Below are 25,070 nucleotides of genomic sequence, written 5' to 3' on the forward strand. Positions count from 1 at the left end.
TAAGAACATAATGATATCCACTGCATGCCTCAGCACTCATTGGACTGCATACATCAAAATGTATTACTTCCAACAAGTTGCTCTCTTGTTCCATCTTACTGAAAACGAGGCCTTTCAGTCTTCTTGCCCATGTGGTATGATTTGCATGTCTCAAGTGATTCAAAATCAAGTGAGTCCAAATGATCCATCTGCATGGAGTTTCTTCATGCATATATACCAATAGACATGGTTCGCATGTCTCAATCTTTTCAAGAACGAGTGAGTCCAAAGATCCATCTACATGGAGCTTCTTCATGCGTTCTATACCAATATGACTCAAATGGCAGTGCCACAAGTATGTGGTACTATCATTACTATTTTATATCTTTTGGCACGAACATGTGTATCATTGCGATCGAGATTCATTTTAGGCGCAAGACCATTGAAGGTATTATTCAAATAAACAGGGTAACCATTATTCTCCTTAAATGAATAATCGTATTGCGATAAACATAATCCAATCATGTTTATGCTCAACGCAAACACCAAATAACAATTATTTAGGTTTAACACAAATCTCGATGGTAGAGGGAGCATGCCATGCTTGATCACATCAACCTTGGAAACACTTCCAACACATATCGTCATCTCACCTTTAGCTAGTCTTCGTTTATTCCGCAGCTTTTATTTCGAGTTACTAACACTTAGCAACCGAACCAGTATCTAATACCCTGGTGCTGCTAGGAGTACTAGTAAAGTACACATTCATATAATGTATATCCAATATACTTCTGTCGACCTTGCCTGCCTTCTCATCTACCAAGTATCTAGGGTAGTTCTGCTTCAGTGACCGTTCCCCTCATTACAGAAGCACTTAGTCTCGGGTTTGGGTTCAACCTTGGGATTCTTCACTAGAGCAGCAAATGATTTGGTGTTTCATGAAGTATCCCTTCTTCCCTTGCCCTTCTAGAAACTAGTGGTTTTACCAACCATCAACAATTGATGCTCCTTCTTGATTTCTACTTTCGCGGTGTCAAACATCGCGAGTTGCTCAAGGATCATCTATCCCTGATATGTTATAGTTCATCACGTAGCTCTAATAGCTTGGTGGCAGTGACTATGGAGAACCATCACTATCTCATCTGGAAGATTAACTCCCACTTGATTCAAGCGATTGTAGTACTCAGACAATCTGAGCATGCTCAACGATTGAGCTTTTCTCCCTTAGTTTGCAGGCTTAAGAAACTTGTCAGAGGTCTCATACCTCTTGACGTGGGCACTAGTCTGAAATCCCAATTTCAGTCTTCGGAACATCTCATATGTTCTGCGACGTTTTAAAATGTCTTTGGTGCCACAATTCTAAACCGTTAGCATCACGCACTGAACTATCACGTAGTCATCAAAACGTGTATGCCAGATGTTTCGCAACATCTACAGACGACGCTGAGGTTCAGCACACCGAGCGGTGCATTAAGGACATAAGCCTTCTGTCCAGCAATGAGGACAATCCTCAGTTCACGGACCCAGTCCGCATAATTGCTACTATCAACTTTCAACTAAATTTTCTCTAGGAACATATCTTAAACAGTAGAACTAAAGCGTAAGCTATGACATAATATGCAAAGACCTTTTGACTATGTTCATGATAATTAAGTTCATCTGATTATTTAATGAACTCCCACTCAGATAGACATCCCTCTAGTCATCTAAGTGATACATGATCCGAGTCAAACTAGGCCGTGTCCGATCATCACGTGAGACGGACTAGTCATCATCGGTGAACATCTCCATGTTGATCGCATCTACTATACGACTCATGTTCGACCTTTCGATCTCTTGTGTTCCGAGGCCATGTCTGTACATGCTAGGCTCGTCAAGTCAACCTAAGTGTTTCGCATGTGTTCCGAGGCCATGTCTGTACATGCTAGGCTCGTCAACACCCGTTGTATTCGAACGTTAGAATCTATCACACCCGATCATCACGTGGTGCTTCGAAACAACGAACCTTCGCAATGGTGCACAGTTAGGGGGAACACGTCTCTTGAAATTTTAGTGAGGGATCATCTTATTTATGCTACCGTCGTTCTAAGCAAATAAGATGTAAACATGACAAACATCACATGCAAATCATAAGGTGACGTGATATGGCCAATATCATCTTGCGCCTATGATCTCCATCTTCGAGGCGCGGCATGATCACCTTCGTCACCGGACCATGATCTCCATCATCATGATCTCCATCATTGTGTCTTCATGAAGTTGTCTCGCCAACTATTACTTCTACTACTATGGCTAACGGTTAGCAATAAAGTAAAGTAATTACATGGCGTTTTCATTGACATGCAGGTCATACAATAAATTAAGACAACTCCTATGGCTCCTGCCGGTTGTCATACTCATCGACATGCAAGTCGTGATTCCTATTACAAGAACATGATTAATCTCATACATCACATATATCATTCATCACATCCTTTTGGCCATATCACATCACATAGCATACCCTGCAAAAACAAGTTAGACGTCCTCTAATTGTTGTTGCATGTTTTACATGGCTGCTATGGGATTCTAGCAAGAACGTTTCTTACCTACGCAAAAGCCACAACGTGATATGCCAATTTCTATTTACCCTTCATAAGGACCCTTTTCATCGAATCCGATCCGACTAAAGTGGGAGAGACAAACACCCGCTAGCCACCTTATGCAACTAGTGCATGTCAGTCGGTGGAACCTGTCTCACGTAAGTGTACGTGTAAGGTCGGTCCGGGCCGCTTCATCCCACGATGCCGCCGAATCAAGATAAGACTAGTAACGGCAAGTAATTTGACAAAATCGACGCCCACAACTACTTTGTGTTCTACTCGTGCATAGAAACTACGCATAAACCTGGCTCTGATACCACTGTTGGGGAACGTAGCAGAAATTCAAAATTTTCTACGCATCACCAAGATCAATCTATGGAGTTTACTAGCAACGAGAGGGAAGGAGTGCATCTACATACCCTTGTAGATCGTGAGCGGAAGCGTTCAAGAGAACGGGGTTGACGGAGTCGTACTCGTCGTGATCCAAATCACCGATGATCCTAGCGCCGAACGGATGGCACCTCCGCGTTCAACACACGTACGGAGCAGCGACGTCTCCTCCTTCTTGATCCAGCAAGGGGGGAGGAGAGGTTGATGGAGATCCAGCAGCACGACGGCGTGGTGGTGGAAGTAGCGGGATTCCAACAGGGCTTCGCCAAGCGCTGCGGGAGGAGGGAGATGTGTCACGGGAGGGAGAGGGAGGCGCCAGGGCTTGGATATTGCTGCCCTCCCTCCCCCCACTATATATAGGGCCAAGGGAGAGGGGGGGTGCAGCCTTGGCCCTTCCTCCAAGGAAGGGTGCGGCCAGGGAGGAGTCCATCCTCCCCAAGGCACCTCGGAGGTGCCTTCCCCCTTTAGGACTCTCCCTTTCCCTTATCTCTTGGCGCATGGGCCTCTTGGGGCTGGTGCCCTTGGCCCATATAGGCCAAGGCGCACACCCCTACAGCCCATGTGGCCCCCCGGGGCTGGTGGACCCCCGGACCCCTTTCGGCACTCCCGGTACAATACCGATAATGCACGAAACTTTTTCGGCGACCAAAATAAGACTTCCCATATATAAATCTTTACCTCTGGACCATTCCGGAACTCCTCGTGACGTCCGGGATCTCATACGGGACTCCGAACAACTTTCGGTAACCACGTATATCTATTCCCTATAACCCTAGCGTCATCGAACCTTAATTGTGTAGACCCTACGGGTTCGGGAACCATGCAGACATGACCGAGACGTTCTCCGGCCAATAACCAACAGCGGGATCTGGATACCCATGTTGGCTCCCACATATTCCACGATGATCTCATCGGATGAACCACGATGTCGGGGATTCAATCAATCCCGTATACAATTCCCTTTGTCAATCGGTATGTTACTTGCCCGAGATTCGATCGTCGGTATCCCGATACCTTGTTCAATCTCGTTACCGGCAAGTCTCTTTACTCATTCCGCAACACATCATCCCGTGATCAAATCCTTGGTCACATTGTGCACATTATGATGATGTCCTATCAAGTGGGCCCAGAGATACCTCTCCGTTTACACGGAGTGACAAATCCCAGTCTCGATTCGTGCCAACCCAACAGACACTTTCGGAGATACCTGTAGTGCACCTTTATAGCCACCCAGTTACGTTGTGACGTTTGGTACACCCAAAGCATTCCTACGGTATCCGGGAGTTGCACAATCTCATGGTCTAAGGAAATGATACTTGACATTAGAAAAGCTCTTAGCAAACGAACTACATGATCTTGTGCTAGGCTTAGGATTGGGTCTTGTCCATCACATCATTCTCCTAATGATGTGATCCCGTTATCAACGACATCCAATGTCCATGGTCAGGAAACCGTAACCATCTATTGATCAACGAGCTAGTCTCCTAGAGGCTTACTAGGGACATGGTGTTGTCTATGTATCCACACATGTATCTGAGTTTCCTATCAATACAATTTTAGCATGGATAATAAACGATTATCATGAACAAGGAAATATAATAATAACCAATTTATTATTGCCTCTAGGGCATATTTCTAACAGACACTCCATACTTATCACTTCCACCTTTGGGAATTGCTACGATGATTCCCTGCACTTGGGGATTATCAGGCCTCGTGCGCGTGGCGGCCTTTCGGCGTGCTCCTGCCGGCTGCTTTCGTCGGAATCTTGGGCGGTGGCCCAGCGGCGGCGCGAGGGGGGGAGGGGAGGTGGTTGGTGGGGAAAGCGCGGGCTGAAATGTCCCCCCACCAACCGCTTCTGCTTATATGCAGGGCACCGCAGCCACGGGGGGAAACCCGCGTATTCCCGGGTTGGGGTCAGGATTTTGCCGCGCCCCTCAAAATTTTTTGCGGGCCGGGGCGGGATGCGGGGTCTGATCGGGCTGGTCCCCCCCCCGACCCGCATTTTGGTGGTTATTTTGCGGGTCGGGGCGGGATGCGGGGTCTGCTAGAGTTGCTCTAAAACCTACCGCCAGGGCCCCTGGCGGTAGGTTCCTTGGGTGGATAAGGTTGGGAGGGGGGACCTTTGGTCCCCACACCCACCATTCAGCACAAGTCACCCCACACCTCACCTCTTCCCCGAGCTCAAGGCCCCCCTCTCTCTTCCTATCACAAGAGCCTCTCAAATTTCCCTAATTTGGTTGACATTTCTCCGGTGAATTCGTAGCACTTTCATCACCCAAGGTACGTCTCTCACTTCCCCTCATTTTGATTGGTTGAAAGCTTGGTTTTGTGTGCATTAGCTCATTTTATTGCAAATCCTAGTTCATCATTTTGGTGTGGTCAAATCAATTAGTATGATGCATTTAGGGTTATGTTTGTTATTTCCTTATGTATTAGTGCCTATAATTGTTTGTAGAACTGTTTGTGTATCTAGATCTAGTGCTATGATTAGTGGTCATCTTTGGGGTTAGGGTTGGGCGTAAGAAAATAATTAAGATCAAGATCACCTTAATAGTAACCAAGTGTTGTGCTCCATCTGATTTATTTTGTTTATTCTCATCTTAAACCCGTATATTCATGTAGGATGGACATTGCAGCTATGAGTCTGGCGGTAGCGTGTGAGAAGGTTGTAGCGGAGCGATAATGTGGTATGACGAGGGGGCTTCAAGCATGGTTAAAGATTTGTGATGATGCGAATGCGGCCATGATGGATTTTAGCAAGTATTACATTATCGAGGAACCTTGTGATTGTAAGGAGAAGAAAGTTTTTCGGAGGCTTGTGAAAGAAGAAAAGAAGATACTTCATGAGCTCCAGGAGGTGGAATATGCTTGCAGACACGCTTTGGCAATGGAGATTGGGTTCTCTGTCAGCAAAGAAGAATTCCGAGAGCTGGACTTGACAAAACCAGGACAGGTCATTGGATGGGCAATCACACAAGGCATGTCAGAGAATCCGGATCGCCGTGCTCGATGGGGCTGGTTCCGCGAAACGAATGGTTTGTTGGAGAACTGGGCGGGATCCGTGAACTTTCAACTGAAGGCTAATCGTGAGCGTGACGAACAAATTGAACGTCTTATACATTTTGAGCTATTTTTCCGGTGTAGAAAATGTATGCTCGAGCTTGAGCTTGTAGTTTGAACTCATGTCATTCGAATCGGTAGATGTTTTAAGTCAGTGTTAATTGTGGATGTAATGAACTATGCCGAGTCATGATTGTCCTTGCTACTTAATCATTTGTGGATGTTACTTCATAGAAGTTTGTAAAAAAGGGGTGAAATAACTCTATTTTGAGGGGTTGGCACCCTAACGCCAAGGGGTCTGGCGGTAGGGTAGCCAACCCTACCGCCAAACCCCTCCCCCCAAGATCGGTCACATCAACTAACTGAGGGGGGGGGGTGGGACCCTTCCGCCAGGGGTCTGGCGGTAGGGTAGCCAACCCTACCACCCAAAAAACCCCAGACTGGTCACAACAAGTAATGGAGGGGGTTGGGACCCTACCGCCAGGGGTTCAGGCGGTAGGGTGGCCAACCCTACAGCCAGAAACCCCCCAGATTGGTCACAACAAGTAATCGAGGGGGTTGGGACCCTACCGCCAGGGGATATGTAGGTAGGATAGCCAACCCTACCGACAAGAAAACCTCCAGGCCCGTCACAACAAACTACAGTCGAAGGGGGGAACCCTACCGCGAGATGGTCTGGCGGTAGGGTCCTGCACCCTACTGCCAGAGCCTCTGGCGGTAGGTTAAAAAGCAGAGCACACACACTCTGTTTTTTGTTTTTTGTTGATTTCACACAACGCATAACAGTTTATCACAGAAATTCATGACAAATAACAAAGAAATTCCAGACAAACTTTGGTCTACGTGATAGTTCTGATGAAAAATTCATTACAAATGTCAAATTAGGTCTACAAGGTAGTTCACGACACATGGCTTCTTGCCTTAGACTAGATAGTTCATGATAAATGTGGCATGGCTTCATCCGGTTACATGACGAGTCCACCGAAGCGAAGCCTCTACTGAGTCATACGAGGCCATTTCCCCTTCTTGTCGCGTGCCTCATCCTCCTCTTGCACCTCGCGAGCCTTCGCAAGCTTTCTTGCCCTCTCCTCATCACGAGCAAGCTTCGCTTGACGTGCCCTCTCCTCCTCTCGTTTCTTCCGCTCCAACCTCTCCTTTTGACGACGCTCCTCCTCCAAACCTCTTCGAAATGATTCTTCAAACTGCCGTTGGCGCCTAAGACAATCTTGATATTGGTCCTTTTGGACATCTTCTGGCACTTCATGATCTATCCATGTGAAGTACTTGCATAGAGGAGGCGGTAGGCCATAGGGGTTAGTTGGAAGTGCACGGTCATGGGCATAGTTGGGGCATACAAAAAATCTCCTTCCCTCCGTCCATGACTTCTTTCGGTCGGTGGAAACCTTCACCTTGCCGACATCTCCACGCCAACATGGTGGGATTTTCACATCTTTCTCCTTCACCTTGTCCAAAGATGCGTTCTCCCACTTGTTCGACATGTCTTCTTGGTTAGTACACGGTGGCCTCGTCATGGAACCGGATGAAGCCATGCCTACAACAATTAAAGATGATAAGTCAAACATATGAACACATTGACATGTAAAGAAGCAAACAATTAAAGATGTTAAGCAAATATATCAACAAATTGACATGGAAGGAGACAAGTAGTACCATTCACACTATTTCAACCATTCGGATTTAGCAACACGCCGATAGGCCTTCCTCTATCAACCCAACGTGTCCTAGAACCACCGGATCTACGAACCCCTCTAAGACTAGTCCTTCCTCCACGACCCCCTCTAAGACTAGTCCTTCCTCCACGGCCCCCTCCAAGACTAGTCCTTCATCCTCGTGTGGTGGCGGAACCTCCTCTACCGCCACATGCTTAACTAGTGCTCGTGTTGGTTCTGGGTCTTTTCGTACATCTCCTAACATTGTGTTCTGTCGTTGCATTCTCCACAAATGTTGGTGTCCGGTGCCTTCATGAAATGACCACTACCAAATTGCTTCATTCTTGTGTATACAACTAGATCATCCATGTCACACCTGAACCTCTTCTTTCTACTCCTTCCCCTCATAGGCACCATGAGTGCGGGATCTGGCACAATGTGTGGGCCATCATACTTAGGCCACTGTGACGGATAAAGGAAAGGATTAAACCAAGGCGCCCACATCAACCTTGTTTGTTCCAATGTGAACTCATGCAACCGCACCGTTGTACCATCGGATACGGGCAAGTTTCTCGCCTGCGTTGCGGTCATCAAATGCGAGCAAGGCCAATGATACTTGTGTGACCTCTCACACTGGCACCACCGGTTTTTGATGTGGACCTCGTACGCAACTCCACCATAGGACACACCGTCCCTTGTTGTCCCACCTGGCTCATCGATTTAATAGATCATTTCTTTTTCATTGTATTTGATCATTTGTTGGTGGGAAGACTTGCACGCTTGATGCAACAACCAATCCTGAACCTTGAATGGATAGTCCATCTTTTCACCAATCCACTTGGCCGTGCTTTTGGAATGCTTTAGGAAGTACTCGTTGAGCTTGCTGAAAGTGTACTTGAGTATTGCGGTCACCGGCAAGGAACGAACACCCTTCAACACATTGTTGAAGCATTCCACCATGTTGCTTGTCATGTCCCCATATCGCATACCTCCTTCATCGTAAGCGCGTGACCACTTTTCTTTATCCAGCTCGTGCCTAGTCAAGAATTATTTTCCCCTTTGTTCTTCTCCAACGCCTTGAGGAGTTTATCATATCGGCTTTTGAATGTGTCGGTGTTGAATGCAAAGCAAACATGGGTAAGGTCTTTGCAAAACTCCTTGCCCTTGCATGCCCGATAACAGTTTGCCACAAAGTGTCTCATGCACCAACGGTGTCGAAGCTTAGGAAGACCTGGAATATCAATGTCTATTGCTTTGAGAATCCCATGATGGCGGTCCAATATTGCATACCTCTCTCTTGCCAATCACCTTTGTCCTCACATGCTCCATGAACCACTCCCAATTGTCATCGTGCTCCGAAGGCACCAAGGCAAATGCCACCGGCAACACTATCATTTGACGAGCGGGCCATTGCCACCATCAATGTGCCCTTGTATTTGCCGGTCAAGAATGTACCATCTATAGACAAGACCAACCGACAAAACGTGAATGCCTCGATGCATTGTCCAAAGCTCCAGAAGGCACAGAGAAACACTCTGTCAATTGACTCGACCCGATGGCGCATGCCCAGGTTCCGATGAGCAATGGCTGCCAACATCTTCGACAGAATGTTATATGCGGCCTCATAATCACCATGCAACATCCTAATAGCATTTGCCTTGTCCATCCATGCCTTCCCATACTTGACCGGGTATCCGAATAGTTCCTCAATCTAAGTCATGAGAAACTTGACCTTCACGGTTGGATCATGTGCTTTTTGATTCAACAATTTGTAGCCTAGATATTCGGACGTGAGTTGATGGTGTCCTTTGTTTCGGTCGGCCTTGTCCGGGGGTACGCACGTGTGAGTGGGAACACAACTCTTCAACACCCATTGCCCGGTTTCTTTGATTCTTCTACCACGAACCCTCCAAGGGTAACCTTCTTGGTCACATTTGACTGTGTACCGAATATTTTGATTGGAATGACCAACAACAAACGACCTATGGTTCCTAATGGCGTATTCACACAACCATATCTAGAACTCTACCAAAGAACCAAACTTAGCATTCTCATCCTCATTTTGTGGCTGAGGATCACCGACCTTGGGGCACTGTGTTGGCTCAAACAACCCCAATCTCACCCCACCGTCAACAACGGCCTTGTCCGCAAGACTCACATCCCTAAACAACGACGACCCTCTTTCCTTGCTGGTCACCTTCTTGTAGATTTGATTTTCTTGCGCCGTCAACCCATCCTCATCCAATTCTTCCTCTGGACCCTCATCATCCGAGCCATACCCACACATACGGTTATAAGGGAGGGTACGGTCCATGTCTTGTTGCCGCACAATGACATCAAAGTTACCAATGGCATGGTAATGAATCTCTTCATTCTCCGCATAAGCATCCTCTTGAGCAACAATAGCATCATCATCAGCATGACCACTAGCTAGCATCTTCTTGAACAAGAGGAATAGCATCATCTCGGAGTACTATGGCGCTAGCATTGATATGATCTCCATTGTGTTGGCTACTTGGTGGTTGGCTAGAACAATTGGGGACATGCACCTCGGCACTACCATCATGTATTGGGGGAGGATACATTGCGGTTCAAATCAATTTGCAAGGGAGAAGGATCAACCTTTGTGGCAAATATCTCAAGAGACTTGTCTTGTGATGCGTCTACTTTGTCCTTGTACACATTCCAATGCAATTGGGAGGTGATGGGTATACTCTTTAGTCAGGACTTTACTCCCAATCCAATATCTTTGGCTCATTCCAATGTAAGACGCTTCTCACTTTCACTACAAGATCATCAAAGCTTGGACTTGTGTCAAAATTCATAGCCTCTTCCCCTTCATCATCTTTTATAATCATAAATGTCATCTTGTCCAAATAATGAACATTTACGAGCTTATGCCTCTAAGAACAATGGAAACAATAAAGTCATCCATATATATCATCCAACCAATTCAAATGGAGCAATAACATAATTTATGCACACATTGGACAAAAAAATTCTATTCATAGTTAATTTCACCTTAACCTTAACCATAACCCTAACCATAACTATAATCCTAACCCTAACCCTAACCCTGACCCTACCACTAACCCCTCACACTACCACTATAACCCCTAACCCTAGGCAATCACAAGCACAAACATAGCCATAAATGCATCATAAATGCACACAACAAGATCAACACCTGGGGTTTGCAACAAATTGAGAAAATGAACACAAAACCAAGATTTCAACCAATCAAAATGAGGGGAACTGAGAGAGGTACCTTGGGGGGATGAAAATGCTCAAGATCCACGGGTGAAATCTCAAGCAAATGGAGTGGATCTAGGGGGTGTTTGGATGGGGAGAGAGAGAGGAGGAGCTGACCACGGGGAAGAAGAAGAAAGGGGAAGAAGAGTGGTGGTGGGGCCCACACACCAGCCCCTCCCAACCTTATCCACCCCAGGAATCTACCGCCAGGGACCCTGGCGGTAGGTTTTAGTAGCCTACCGCCAGGGTCGATGGGGTAGGCCCCTTTTCCACGTCTGCTGGAGCTGACGGCCGTTAGGCGCCGTCCCCTCACCTACCGCCAGATACCGTGGTGGTAGGGTGTGGGGGGCTATCGCCAGGACCCCTGGCGGTAGGCAAAAGGGTCAAATTTCAAATTTTTTCCAAACGGGGGTCATATCCCGAAATTAGACCGAAAGCGGGTCAAAACATGAAATTTTGCCTACGCGGGACGCATGGAAAGCGGAGCAACCCATTTCACCTTTCTTCTCACTATACCTTGTCCAACCTCCATGTACTCTCTTTGTGCCAAAATTAGTAAAAAGTTGAGTCACTTATTTTAAAACGCAGGGTGTATATGATAATCAATCACCTTAATTTATTTACCTTCTGAATCAATTTCACTTTAATTTACTTAGCAAATTTCTAATCAAAATATAAGATAATTTATGGACAACAATTGATGATGAACATTTATTTACATGATCACATTATTATTGGCAGGTAAATCATAAGCTAACATATTAGAATATTTACATTTCGTTGCAATGCACATGCATTGTTTCTATTGAAGAAGAAAAAACTCAATTGGTGTAAATAAAAGAAGGGACCCCAATATCTGGCCATCTATGCCAGCAAGGGGCTGCCCTCGAACGAACGTCGTTCACTCATAGAGGGGGAAATAGCAGACAGTGCCATCGTTTATATGCTACCATGATATAACTTTTGAAAAAAGTCATATTTAGATGTTTCAGAAATTATGATTTTTTTGTGAATGATCACAAGACATACGTGTACAACCCCTAAAAAAATCAGATACAAATTCGAAATATCTGTTGAGAAACAAGATGACAACAATAACAACAATAATAATAACAATAAAGATTTTAGTTCCAAACAAGTTGGGGTAGGCTAAAGGTGAAACTCATAAGATCTCGCGACCAACTCATGGTTTTGGCACATGGATAGCAAGCTTCCATGCATCACTGTGCATGGCTAGTTCTTTGGTGATACTCCAATTCTTTAGTTGATTCGATGGTTCACATCTTCATCAATACCCCAATCCTTCTGTAGCATTGACCCCAAATATCGAAAGGTGTTCTTCTGAGGCACTACCTACCCATCAAGACTAACCTCCTCCTCGTGCCTAGTAGTACTGAAACTGCACCTCATGTACTCGGTTTTAGCTCTACTAAGACTAAAACCTTTCAATTTCAAGGTTTGTCTCCGTAACTCTAACTTCCTATTGACCCCCATCCGACTATCGTCAACTAGCACCACATCATCCACAAAGGGCATACACCATGGGATATCTCCTTGTATATCCCTTGTGACCTCATCTATCACCAAAGCAAAAAACATAAGGTCTCAAAGCCGACCCCTAATGCAGTCCTATCTTAATTGTGAAGTCATCAATGTGTCATCACTTGTTCGAACATTGGTCTCAACATTATCGTACATTTCCTTGACGAGGATAATGTATTTTGCTGGGACTTTGTATTTCTCCAAGGCCCACCACATGACATTTCGCGGTATCTTATCATAGGCCTTCTCCAAGTCAATGAACACCATATGCAGGTCCTTCTTTTGCTCCCCGTATCTCCCCATAAGTTGTCATACCAGGAAAATGGCTTGCATGGTTGACCTCCCAAGTATGAAACCAAACTGATTGTTGACCACGCTTGTCATTCTTCTTAAGCGGTGCTCAATGACTCTCACCATAGCTTCATTGTATGGCTCATCAGCTTAATTCCACGGTAATTAGTACAACTCTGAACATCCCCTTATTCTTGAAGATTGGTACTAATATACTCCGTCTCCATTCTTCTGGCATCTTGTTTGCCCAAAAAATGAGGTTGAAAAGATTGGTTAGCCATACTACCGCTATGTCCCCGAGGCCTTTCCACACCTCGATGGGGATACAATCAGGGCCCATCGCCTTGCCTCCTTTCATCCTTTTTAAAGCTTTCTTAACCTCAGACTCCTGGATTCGTCGCACAAAACGCGTGCTGGTATCATCGAAGGAGTCGTCCCGTTCAATGGTAGAACTCTCATTCTCCCCATTGAACAGCTTGTCGAAGTACTCCTGCCATCTATGCTTAATCTCCTCGTCCTTCACGAGGAGTTGGTCTACTCTGTCCTTGATGCATTTGACTTGGTCAACATCCCTCGTCTTCCTCTTTTGGATCTTGGCCATCTTATAGATGTCCCTTTCTCCTTCCTTCATGCCTAACCGCTGGTAGAGGTCCTCATACGCCCGATCCCTTGCTTCACTGATAGCTCGCTTTGCGGTCTTCTTCGCCATCTTGTAATTCTCTATGTTGTCTGCACTCCTATCCAGCTATAGGCATCTGAAATAATCTTTCTTCTACTTAATACCCTTCTGGACATCATCATTCCACCACCAGGTATCCTTAGCTTCGCTTCTACTTTCCTTGGACACTCCAAACTCCTCCGAGGACAGCTTACAAATGTAAGTCACCATCTACATCCACTTATTGTCCGCCTCCCCTCCTTCCTCACAAAGGCCCTGCTTAATGACCCTCTCTTGAACGCCTGAGCTACCTCCCCCTTGAGCTTCCACCACTTCGTTCTAGTGACTTTGGCATGCTTATCCCGCTGGACACGAATCCGAAAGCGGAAGTCGGCAACCTCCAGCTTATGTTGAGGGACACCACTCTCTCCAGGTATCACCTTACAATCTAGGCACACACGCCTATCTTCTCTTCTCGAAATGATGAAATCAATCTGGCTAGAGTATTGACCACTACTAAAAGTCAGTAGATGTGATTCTCTCTTTTTAAAAAGGGTGTTAGCTACGATCATGTCGTAGGCTAGAGCGAAGTTTAAGACACCTTCTCCTTCTTGATTCCTAATGCCATAGCCAAAACCCCCATGCACCCCTTCAAAACCTGTGTTAGATGTAACCACGTGGCCATTGAGGTCTCCTCCTATGAAGAGCTTCTCGCCAATCGGTACACTCCTAACCAAGTCCTCAGGCCTTCCCAGAACTCCTCTTGGTGTTCTCATTGTGGCCTACTTGCGGGGCATACACGCTGATAACATTGAGAACTAAGTCCCCAACTACTAGCTTGACCAGGATAATCCTGTTCCCACATCTCTTGACGTCTACTACTCCATACTCAAGGCTCTTGTTGATCAAGATTCCTACACCATTTTTGTTTGCAGCCGTCCTCGTGTACTGCAGATTGAAGCCGGTATCCTCCACCTCATTCGCCTTCTGTCCCCTCCATTTGGTTTCTTGGACGCAAAGGATAGCAACACCTCTCCTCACCGTTGCATCAACTAGCTCTCGAAGCTTCCCTGTCAGAGACCCTATGTGCTAGCTACCTAAGCGGATCCTTCTTACCGTTTGCACTCGTTGAGTCAAATGCAAAGACCCTTGCTCATTTTCCACTAGATCCGGGCGCCGATGTAGCACGCCACTAACGGTACGACGACCCGTTTCTTGCTCACTTGTTACCGTATCCGCATCAAGATACGACGCGCCACGGAGGGGCGGGGGGTGATGGCCTGACCCTTGCCCATTTGACACCACATCCGGGTTCCAATGTGGCGCGTCGCTGAGAGGGTTACGCCGCAACGAAAATCTTTTGGGTTTCACCACCATAAGATTGGCTGAGTTTCTACATTGGCTCGCCGAGTCTATCACAACCCTCCTCCTTTACCCGGACTTGGGACCGGAGGGTGGAGTTTTATTGAGAAACAAAAATGTCAAATCTAGAATGAATAGTGTCAAAAGAAGACAAAACATGAACAGTGTAAGAAATGTCACTATTCACATATGTATTAATCTTTTTTGTTTCTCAATGTATATTTTGAATTTTGATCTGAATTTTTTAGGGGTTATAAGCATATGTCTTGTGAACATCCACAAAAAAGTTAGAAAATTTTGAAACATCTAAATGTAACTTTTCAAAACTTGTAGCATGGGAGCATGTAAAATGTGGTATCACCTGATATCCACCCGCTGGTGGAGGCACTCTTCAGCTAACATTTTATGCTTTTTAAAGAACACTGTACAAACGCAGGCGCTCATATATATGCGAATACACTCACCCCTATGAACACACACGTAGACCCTACCCCTATAATAACCTCCGAAAGACTGAACCGACATATCATTTTGAGATTGACGAAGTCAGCACAGACGCCTGCAACGCGACCTTCGGTTTGGCCCATAGGCCCATTCAACCTTTTTTGAGCTATGTTAAAAGATACAATCCTCACGATAAAAATGCCATGAACAAAAAAAGAAACACAAAATTATAAAAATATAAATGGTCATTCTAAAACTTTCAAATTGCAATCCTTAGGATAAAATGCCACGAACAAAAAAAAATACAAAATTAAAAATTGAGAAAATGCCTTGTTTTAAACAATGTCGTGCTACTTTATAAAACTTCCATCCTCTAGATAATTTTTTAATCTGGATACGCCTCAAAAAATAAAATTTCCGTGCCATTTAGAAAATAAAAAATGCCATCCTCTCAAACATTTCAAAATGCCATCCTATTTATAATAAAGAAGCCATCATCCAATAATTAAAATGTCATCCTATTATTGATAAAAAATGAAATCATATTGTTAATAAAAATGTCATGCGCTTACTAATAAAAATGCCATGCCACTAAAATAAAAATGCCATGCTAATAAAATAAAAATGCCATCTCTCAATAATAGTAATTGCCATTGTATTATTTATAAAATGCCATCATATTGTTAATAAAAAACTCATGCACTTAATAATAAAATTGCCATGCCATTAAAAATAAAAATGCCATATCTCAATAATAAAAATGCCATCCTCTCAAAAATGTTGTGCTATAAAAATAAAACTGCCAAGTGAGAAAATGAAGAAAAAGAAACCGGGTTGCAAAATATATGTGACATTTTAAACACAAAAGGTTCAACAAATGCCCTCTCAGCCCAGTGGCGCTGCCCCCCCCCCCCCCCCCCCCGCGCGCATGCATAGGACGTTGCGGGTTCTAGGCCTCACTTGATGAATATTTGAAAAGAAAAACCACGCATTCATCGGAAGCAGCTAAATAGCGAACCAGTCCAGCGATCGTACGTGGGGTGTCAGCTCTGCGCCGAGATTCATGTGACTGTAGGGAGAACTTTCGATGGGGTCAGCTCCCTGGTGAATGGTCATTGAATAACATCTCCCAAAAGAGAAGGTGTCGGACGGAGTAATCCACGTCTGAGCCTGATAAACAGTAAATTCGAGGAAAATAGCAAAAGGTTCTTTTAAAAGTTAAAATTTTCAGCAACCAAGACGCTTGAATTTTCTAGGAGTGTGCAAAATTTAATGCTTAAGTGACATTCGTGCATCTCAAGCCAAAAAAAAAATCAGGTCTAGACAATGTAGTTTTTCAAAGTTTTTTGAGAGCCAGTTTTTTTTTTGCTATGAGCTCCTCGAATGTCCTAACACCACGAAGCACACTTTGCGCACAAACGCATATTGGATGTCAAAAGATTCCACATTTTTTCAATTTGTTAGTTTTTATGAAGTTACTGTTCATGCATGAATATAGATGAGCCCGAGCTAAGAATAGCTACTCGAGTTCTCCGGGAGCTGGCTTCTCGGAGATAGATCGTTCGAGCTGGCTTCAGTGAGCTCTTTCAGGAAGCTGGCCAGTGGAGAAGTTCCGAACGGGGCTAAGACTGGATGGACATTTTCTTCCTCAAACTTTTGTTTAGAGATTTCTTAGAACAAAGATTCGAACTACGTTTGCATCACATGGAGGATGGGAGGATAAAGGTCATGATTGCATTTTCTGGTATGATTCCAGCGTTCTAAACGACTTCCAACCCCCAAGTATAGTAGTACTAGTATTTAGATTAAAGCCTTTTACGATGGCAATCATTTCTCTACTTTTCTTGCGAGGTGGCACTAATCATTTTGCTTGGCGCAACTGGTTTTGAAGATATTTTGTTGTTTGGTTACCAACTTTCAAAAAGACAAAAGTCATGTGCACAATACGATAGTTAGTTGCATTTCAGGCAAATTTAAAATATCTATGCCAACCTCAATTCTCAGACAAGCATGTCACGACATCTATATCTATATCTATACCTACTAATAAAGCAAGGTGCGTTTCTCCTAATTTTTCATCCGTTCACCTGTATTATTGTTTTTGAGATTATTTTATATCCGAGGTGGTACTAATATTTTACGCAAGCTCGTCTGAAATAATAATCAGTTCGTTTATGCTATTGGGCTCCCGAACTGGTGACGTTATTGGGCCTTTACTGTGCTAAAAAAACTTGGCCAACACCCAGCCTCTCTTCTTTCTAAAAATCAACGAAGTGCTTCCCTTCCTGAAAAAAAACGCAGCCGGCTCGCTCTCTTCTTCTTGTTCTCTGCGTGCTTGCGGCCGCCGACCGCCGCAACAGCCACGTCGATCCACCACAGCCACCCCAGTTCACAGGAGATGCAGACCAACGTCCTGACGCCCCAACCCTCACCTATCCCAACGCCGCCGAGCCCCCACACATCTCGAACTCGGACTCGAAGAAGAGCCCATGTGGCTTGCGCCTTGGAGTCGTGTCCAAGGATGAGATGTTCGGGAGGACGGGGCCGTGCTCTACATGAAAATTGAGCCATTAAAAGGAATCCTTAACCAAAAATAAATCGCATCTCAAGTTTCTTGCCCGAGATTGCCGTGCCGCAAGTTTCCGGCATCTTCGTGCCGCAAGCTTTCGACATCGCCGTGCCTGCGTCGAGTTCATCGGATATCCGTCTGCACGTGCTCCATGGTACGCTCGAAATTCGTCTGACCTGAGGTGTACGTGCTAGAGTCCCATCAATTTACATCTGTCATGAATTTATTAATTCTGTATGTTCTTCAGTATAGGCCATGCTAGCACTAAAGTTCCGAATAGATGTTCAAGTTTCAGATGCTTAGTTTCAGGCAATGAGAACTGTCTCAATGCAGTTGTATTTGCAGATGGTCCCATGCTGCAATGCATGATTGTATATGTATGTTGTCCCTGCTGCTAGATCAATGAAATATCCTATGTTCAAAAAAAGTATATGCTCTTTAAGCTCTGGACAAGTCAATGCCTAAAATACTACAACTCATGGAGTACAGACTGAAACATAGAAGGTAGACCACAAGTGATCAAATCATTGAGAAGTCCAACAATATGCATTAGTTCAGCTAATATTCCCCACTGTCTGAAAGGCATCTGGCTCTGCTCCAAGCTTCATATACTTCATCTTCGCACATTGAGATTTGTCTGAAGGTGTACATTAGTGGTTGGATGTACTCAATTTTTATATAGGAAAAAATTGTTGCTGTACAACAGAAAAAATAAATAAGAAAAGGGTACACTGGGAGTTGTCTGAAGGTGTATATTAGTGGTTGGATGTACTTAATTTTTATCTAGGAAGAATAGCTACTGTACGACAGGAAAAATATAAGAAAAGGTAAACTAATATCATGATGATGGCAGAGGGGTAATGCATTGTTCATGGTATTGCATGCACGGGCATTGGTTAAATAATTTTGGGTGTTCTAACTCTCTGGGATAATTTATATCTCTATTTTTGCTAATTGGCAAGGTTGATGAACAATGATTTACCTATGGTTTTTGCTTAATGGAAAAGCCTTTTCAGTTTTAAAAACCTACTGATTTGATCAACAGAGCCTGTCTCTTTTTTTGTTTCTTGGTAAGAACAGTGCTATATGGTTAAACTCTACATCTTTGTACTTAATTGTCTGAAGGTGTGCATTAGTCCTTGAGATTAGTGCTATATAGTACCACGCTACATCTCTGTACTTAATTGGCTGAAGGTGTGCATTAGTGCTTCAGACCAGTGTTGTATGGTTCCACTCTACATGTCTGTAGTTAATATCTGAAGGTGTACATGAGTGGTTGGCTGTGTTAATATAAATAGTAACTTTCCATATTATAGCAGCTAGAAGAGCTTCACAGAAATTTGGTACAAGAGTTGCAACAGTCTTGATCAAGTGTTTTTATTATTATTGCTTCTTGGTTAAACATTGTAAGAATCTTGCGCATGTTCGGTGTTATCACGTCCTAAAGATCTTACTATTTTTTTATTAACGAAGATCTTGACTATTTTGGTGTCAAGATCCAATAGCCTTCTTGTTAGTTAATGCTCTATTATATTTTTCTAACAAAACAAATGTATGTTTCCAGCAATAAAACTCGTCGGTTCCAGCAAAAACAATTACTCGCCATAGCCGGGTCATAGCAAAAAATTTGGCTGGTCCTAGCAAACAAAAAAAAGAACAATCCCAGCAAAAAATAAAATCGGCGTCGCAGTCATAGGTACTATATGGTTCCACTCTCCGTCTCTGTAGTTATTTCGCTGCAAGTGTGCATTAGTGGTTGGATGTGATAATACATATAGTAAGATTGCATGTTGTACCAGCCAGAAGAAATTTGCTATACATATGTGACTGAAAGCCTGCAATGTGTGATTACGCCATCAGGCAACAGTTTTGGAGGTATGATAGTGTGCTTGAGCGAGGATACCTCACTGCCTGTCTTGGATGGCCAGAACATTTTGTTGGCCATCTCACACTCATGTTGCAACAATTGGATGTGTCATGTGAAACCTGCAGCATTCGAGCATTGCAAGCGGCGGTATGGCAGTCTGAATCCTGACGTTCTTGGGAGTGCAGGTGAGGACAATCCTAATTTGTTAGCTTCAGACAACCGACAAAAGAATATTGGTTTCCATTCCTGTGTTGCCAGTTTTCTACCCCGTGACTAACTTGCAACCTTCGAATAACCTTGTTAGTTCTAATAGGTGGGGCGTTTGTTGGAAATATAGGACTGAGACCCATAGCTCCTTAAAAAAAGGTGTATTTCCTCTTAATTACTCGCACAAGCAAACAAGTGATGGCTGGTTAGTTGTATTCATTTTGTTATATTTATGAGAGCTGCCTTTTCAAACAGGAGAAGAAGGGCTATCTTGCTTGTCTAAAGTGAGTCTGCATGGTGGTCTCTGTTGTTTGAAGGCAAGTTGCTCGGGAACGAGCCACTGGTTAAATCGTTTGGTTATCTAAGGATGTGCACTAGATGTGGGCGACATGGTCGACAAGCTCTGACTACTACATTCTCCAACAAGGTAGAATTAATTTAGTTGTGGTTTTATATTTCAAAACACTATGAAATTAGAATTTACTGAGTTTCTTTGTTTAGGCGGTGCTGTAGAAATAGTGTTCAGTTTGTATGAGTTAGTGTTGTGCTGAAACTCACGAGTCCTGATTTGCTTCCCATGCAAAAAAAAAATGCTTGGGCTTGTCAGGTCTCTGAGTCTTACTGCACCAAACATGCAACTTTTGGCATGGTTTGGTTTCAAAACATAAAAAGCTAGGGAGTTTCACAATCCCTAGGACAATGCCGATACTTAGATTATTTTGTACAGCTATTTTGACATCGATTTGATGCTGATATACCGCCGACAAGTAGCAGTCGTGGAAGAGGCAACCCTCTAAGGAATGTGACCATTTTTGTAATCATAAGAGATGGTGTTGGAAACCTGTAGAATGACAATACTGTCACACGATAGTTCTGTGTAAGATGGCAAACGGGGAGGAATTTTGACCAGGCTTATCAAGAGTGCTGGTTGTAGGGCAAGTCACTAGCCGCAAGACCCTTCCTCGAGTTACTACTTACGAACTATTGCAAATTTGTAATTCATGCATTTTAACATCTTTGCACCGGTGCACTTTTCTGGCTGTAACTTTATTAAATGGCAAGCAGAATTTTTTTATGGCAATGCGAAGCAGAATTGCTGGAACTGATATTCAAACGTCATCATAGTCCCCATTTTGTACTTATCTAATGACTTAACAAATCATCTAAATATCATCTCTCTTTTTTGTCAAACCGTCCTCCTTTTGCGACCAGCCTACATGCTTTCGTGTATGCTTGTAATAAAAGTGTTGACAAGGTAATGAATTGCTTCCTTAGATACTCAGTTCTGTTCATACAAAATTTGGTCGTTTGATAAATGTTATAGAAGACTTATATTTCATTCTCCGCAACAAATAAATCACATATTTTATTGATTAGGACCAAACAATCATAAAATGGAATAATAACCGTTGTAATTTATGAATATTGTAGAGGACATCTAAATTAACTTGCTATGTTTTTTGTTTGCCTTTGATGCTGGGAGCTTTATCATGGACATCCTGGCTTCATTATTGCAAGTAGCATAGTCCTTACACAACCTGGGGTATAAGGCAAGGAAGATTTGCAACAGATAAGTAGTCGTGGCAACATTTCAGAACAATAGTCTTCTGTGCTTATAGCGTATTGATAACGCTTTCAGAATATTTATGCCCCCATTGCAACGCACGGGCATTTTTTCTAGTGGTGAATAACAACGAATTAGCAATAGCACAGAATATCACGGGAGCTCTACGTTTGTATGCCTTTTCCAAAAAAAAAGAACGTCCACGTGTCCTCACAAAAATAAATAAACATAAACGTCATGAAACGTCGATTTGATTGAAATTATTCTGAAAAAGCGAAATCACTAGTTGAGGAGTACGATCACTCCAACTTCCCTGGTTGCGATAAGTGGCGCACATGCAGCACGCCACTTGTCGCAACCTGAGAGTTTTCTTTTTTTCGTAGATCCGTTTATTCAAAACGTTTTATCTCTCAAACCGTGCGTCCAAATCTCGAACCGCTTTCACCGTTGGATTCCTCGCGTCGAGATCTTTAAAACTAGATCCCATGGTTGATAGATTTTGCCGAACTTTTTTTTCACGAAAAAAACCGGAAGAAAAAAATCAGACGAAAAAACCGAACCGGGAGCACGGGTTTTTTTCCTTTCCGAAAGAGGCATGCCCGTGCCTGTCACAAAATCACAACCGTGCCTCTCGCGGAAGGAAAAAAGAAGAAGAGAAAATGCGTTTTTTTTCGTTTTTGAGGAGGCACGGCCGTGACTCCGCGAAAGCACAACCGTGCTTCTTGCGGAAGCAAAACCGTGACTCTGGCAAAAGAAAAAAAAAGAAAAAATGCGTTTTTTTTTCATTTTCGAGAGGCACGGCCGTGACTCGCGAAAGCACAACCGTGCCTCTCGTGGAAGCAAAACCGTGACTCTCGCGAAAGAAAAAAAAACAGAAAACGCGTTTTTTTCCGTTTCCGAGAGGCACGGCCGTGACTCTCGCTAAAACACAACCGTGCCTCTCGCGGAAGCAAAACCGTGACTCTCGCGAAAGGAAAAAAAGACAGAAAACACGTTTTTTTCCGTTTCTGAAAGGCACGACCGTAACTCTCGCGAAAGCATACGCGTGCCTCTCGCGGAAGCAAAACCGTGACTCTCGCAAAAGGAAAAAAAAACAGAAAACGCGTTTTTTTCCATTTCCGAGAGGCACGACCATGACCCTTGCGAAAGCAAAACCGTGCCTCTCGCGGAAACAAAACCGTGACTCTCGTGAAAGGGAAAAAAAAGAAAACGCGTTTTTTCACGAAAAAAAACTTCTTTTTCAAAAAATTCGAAAAGCTAAGGAAGACCGGTGGAAAACCAAAATGTCGAAAAAACCCGGGAAAAACCGTTTAAAAGGCCAAAAACGCGTGCGGAAAAATAAAAAAAACTAAATCCGAAGAGAGCGCCCAGAGCGCGACACGTGGCGAATGGCTGAGAGCACGCCAAGTGGCGCCGATCGTTGCGAGGCTACCGAAAGAGCGCTCGTTAACTAGTGGCTCCTCCGAAAAGGGACTTGTTCTCGTAATGAAAGAAACATATATGTCGACTAATCCAAGCAAAAGCACCACTTGAAATCTTGGCTCTTAAACATAGACATCCCGGTGGAAGGTGACTCCTTCATGGAGTGGTGTGAGAGGACTCATGCTATCTTCAAGCAAAAGCACCACATGAAGGTTTTCTTTTCACCCAGGAAAATGATTTTTCTCCTTCGGTCGATCTCCTTCCAACATTTTCCTGATGAAATTATCAAGTCTGTTACAATGAGATGTGAAAAAAGATAGAAAATCTGGACATTAAGAGCATCTAAGACCCAACCCCCCATACCCGCCTCAAACGCCTAGACGGGCTACCCGGTCAGTGACTGGAAAGCCACCCAACCGGCCTCCTCATAACCGGTCCAAACGCCCAGACTGACCGGCATTCTCTATATCCAGCCCAAATCTAGAGCAGATATGGGGACGTCCGGAGGCACCCGGACAAGCCCGCCACGTTGGATCCGGGCCACGCTGGTCCACCCGACCCCACATAAAATGGACCCTGTCCGCACTCCGGTCGAAACCCTAGCCACATTCTACTCCACTCCGCTCCCAACCAGTCCACTCCATCCGCCCACAAGCTCCCGTCCTGCGATTTCCTACCTTCTCAGGCATGGCGGGTTGCGGATCTGAGTCCTACACCTCCAGATCCATTAACCCGGAGCTCATCTCACGCGACCTTGAGGAGGAGATGACCGTCTGCCTTGCGCTCCGCCGCTCCCGGGAGGAGGCCGCCTAATGACAACGCTAAGGCTCCTTCCGTCGGAAATCCATTGCGTCAGCCCAAATGGGGCATGGGTCGGGTGTGTGGTGTGTCACCACTACCTCACCGGAGGCGATGCGGTCGGTCTGGCGATGTGCCGGTGGATGTGCAACCGCTTCATCAGCGGGCCCAGGCGGGGGTGAATGTATGGGCGTCATCCGACGCAAATATTGGCGCGACGTGTCCGTCGTGCGAGGCAACGGGCACGGGAGGCGGCGGTAGCCCTCGCGGCAATGGACGTTGGTGAGGTAGAGTCGCATTCTCTGGCGGCCGATATGTGCACGATCAGCCTGAGCGCCTCAACTGGGTTGTGGTGGACGTTGCCGGCTCCTCCCAGGACGGATCCATCATCGGTCTCACGTCCTCAGGCGACGTGCAAGCGATGGGATATGAGGAAAAAGAGTAGAGCAAGGGAGACGACTGATGACTCCCTAATAGTGGCGCCAGAAAGTTCCTGTCTGCTAGAACTACGTCGGTATTTCCCCAAAGAGGAAGGGATGATGCAGCACAACGACGGTAGGTATTTCCCTCAGTGATGAAACCAAGGTTATTGAACCAGTAGGAGAACCAAGCAACACAACGTAAACAACCCCTGCACACAGATAACAAATCCTCGCAACCCGACGTGTTAAACGGGTTGTCAATCCCTTCCGGGTAATGGTGCCTCAAGATAGGCAAACGGGCGTGAGATAAATTTGTTGTAGATTGAAAGATAGATCGCAAATAAAATAAATTGAAATAAAACACATCAAGGTATTTTTGTATTTTTGGTTTAATAGATCTGAAAATAAATGCAAGGAAAAAGAGTAGATGGCAAAGGCAAATATATGAGAAAGAAGACCCGGGGGCCGTAGGTTTCACTAGTGGCTTCTCTCGAGAAAAATAGCAAACGGTGGGTAAAAAAATTACTGTTGGGCAATTGATAGAACTTCGAATAATTATGACGATATCCAGGCAATGATCATTATATAGGCATCACGTCCAAGATTAGTAGACTGACTCCTGCCTGCATCTACTACTATTACTCCACACATCGACTGCTATCCAGCATGCATCTAGTATATTAAGTTCGTGGAAAAACGGAGTAATGCAATAAGAATGATGACATGATGTAGACAAGATCTATCTATGTAGAGATAGACCCCATCGTTTTATCCTTAGTAGCAACGATACATACGTGTCGGTTCCCCTTCTGTCACCAGGATCAAGCACCGTAAGATCGAACCCACTACAAAGCACCTCTTCCCATTGCAAGATAAATAGATCAAGTTGGCCAAACAAAACCCAAATATTGGAGAAGAAATACGAGGCTATAAGAAATCATGCATATAAGAGATCAAAGAAACTCAAATAACTTTCATGGATATAAAA

The 25,070-nt window shown here is 44.5% G+C and overlaps 1 long non-coding RNA gene across 1 annotated transcript; it reads left to right on the plus strand.

Moving 5' to 3' along the window:
- Positions 1-16,619: 16,619 nt before the first annotated feature.
- Positions 16,620-21,949, plus strand: LOC141042487 (uncharacterized). The gene is made up of 3 exons (XR_012205512.1): positions 16,620-19,854; positions 19,974-20,035; positions 20,132-21,949. It is a non-coding gene; the product is annotated as an uncharacterized lncRNA (long non-coding RNA).
- Positions 21,950-25,070: the final 3,121 nt, after the last annotated feature.

This window comes from Aegilops tauschii, chromosome 1 (genome assembly GCF_002575655.3).
Source record: "Aegilops tauschii subsp. strangulata cultivar AL8/78 chromosome 1, Aet v6.0, whole genome shotgun sequence".
NCBI lineage: Eukaryota > Viridiplantae > Streptophyta > Magnoliopsida > Poales > Poaceae > Aegilops > Aegilops tauschii.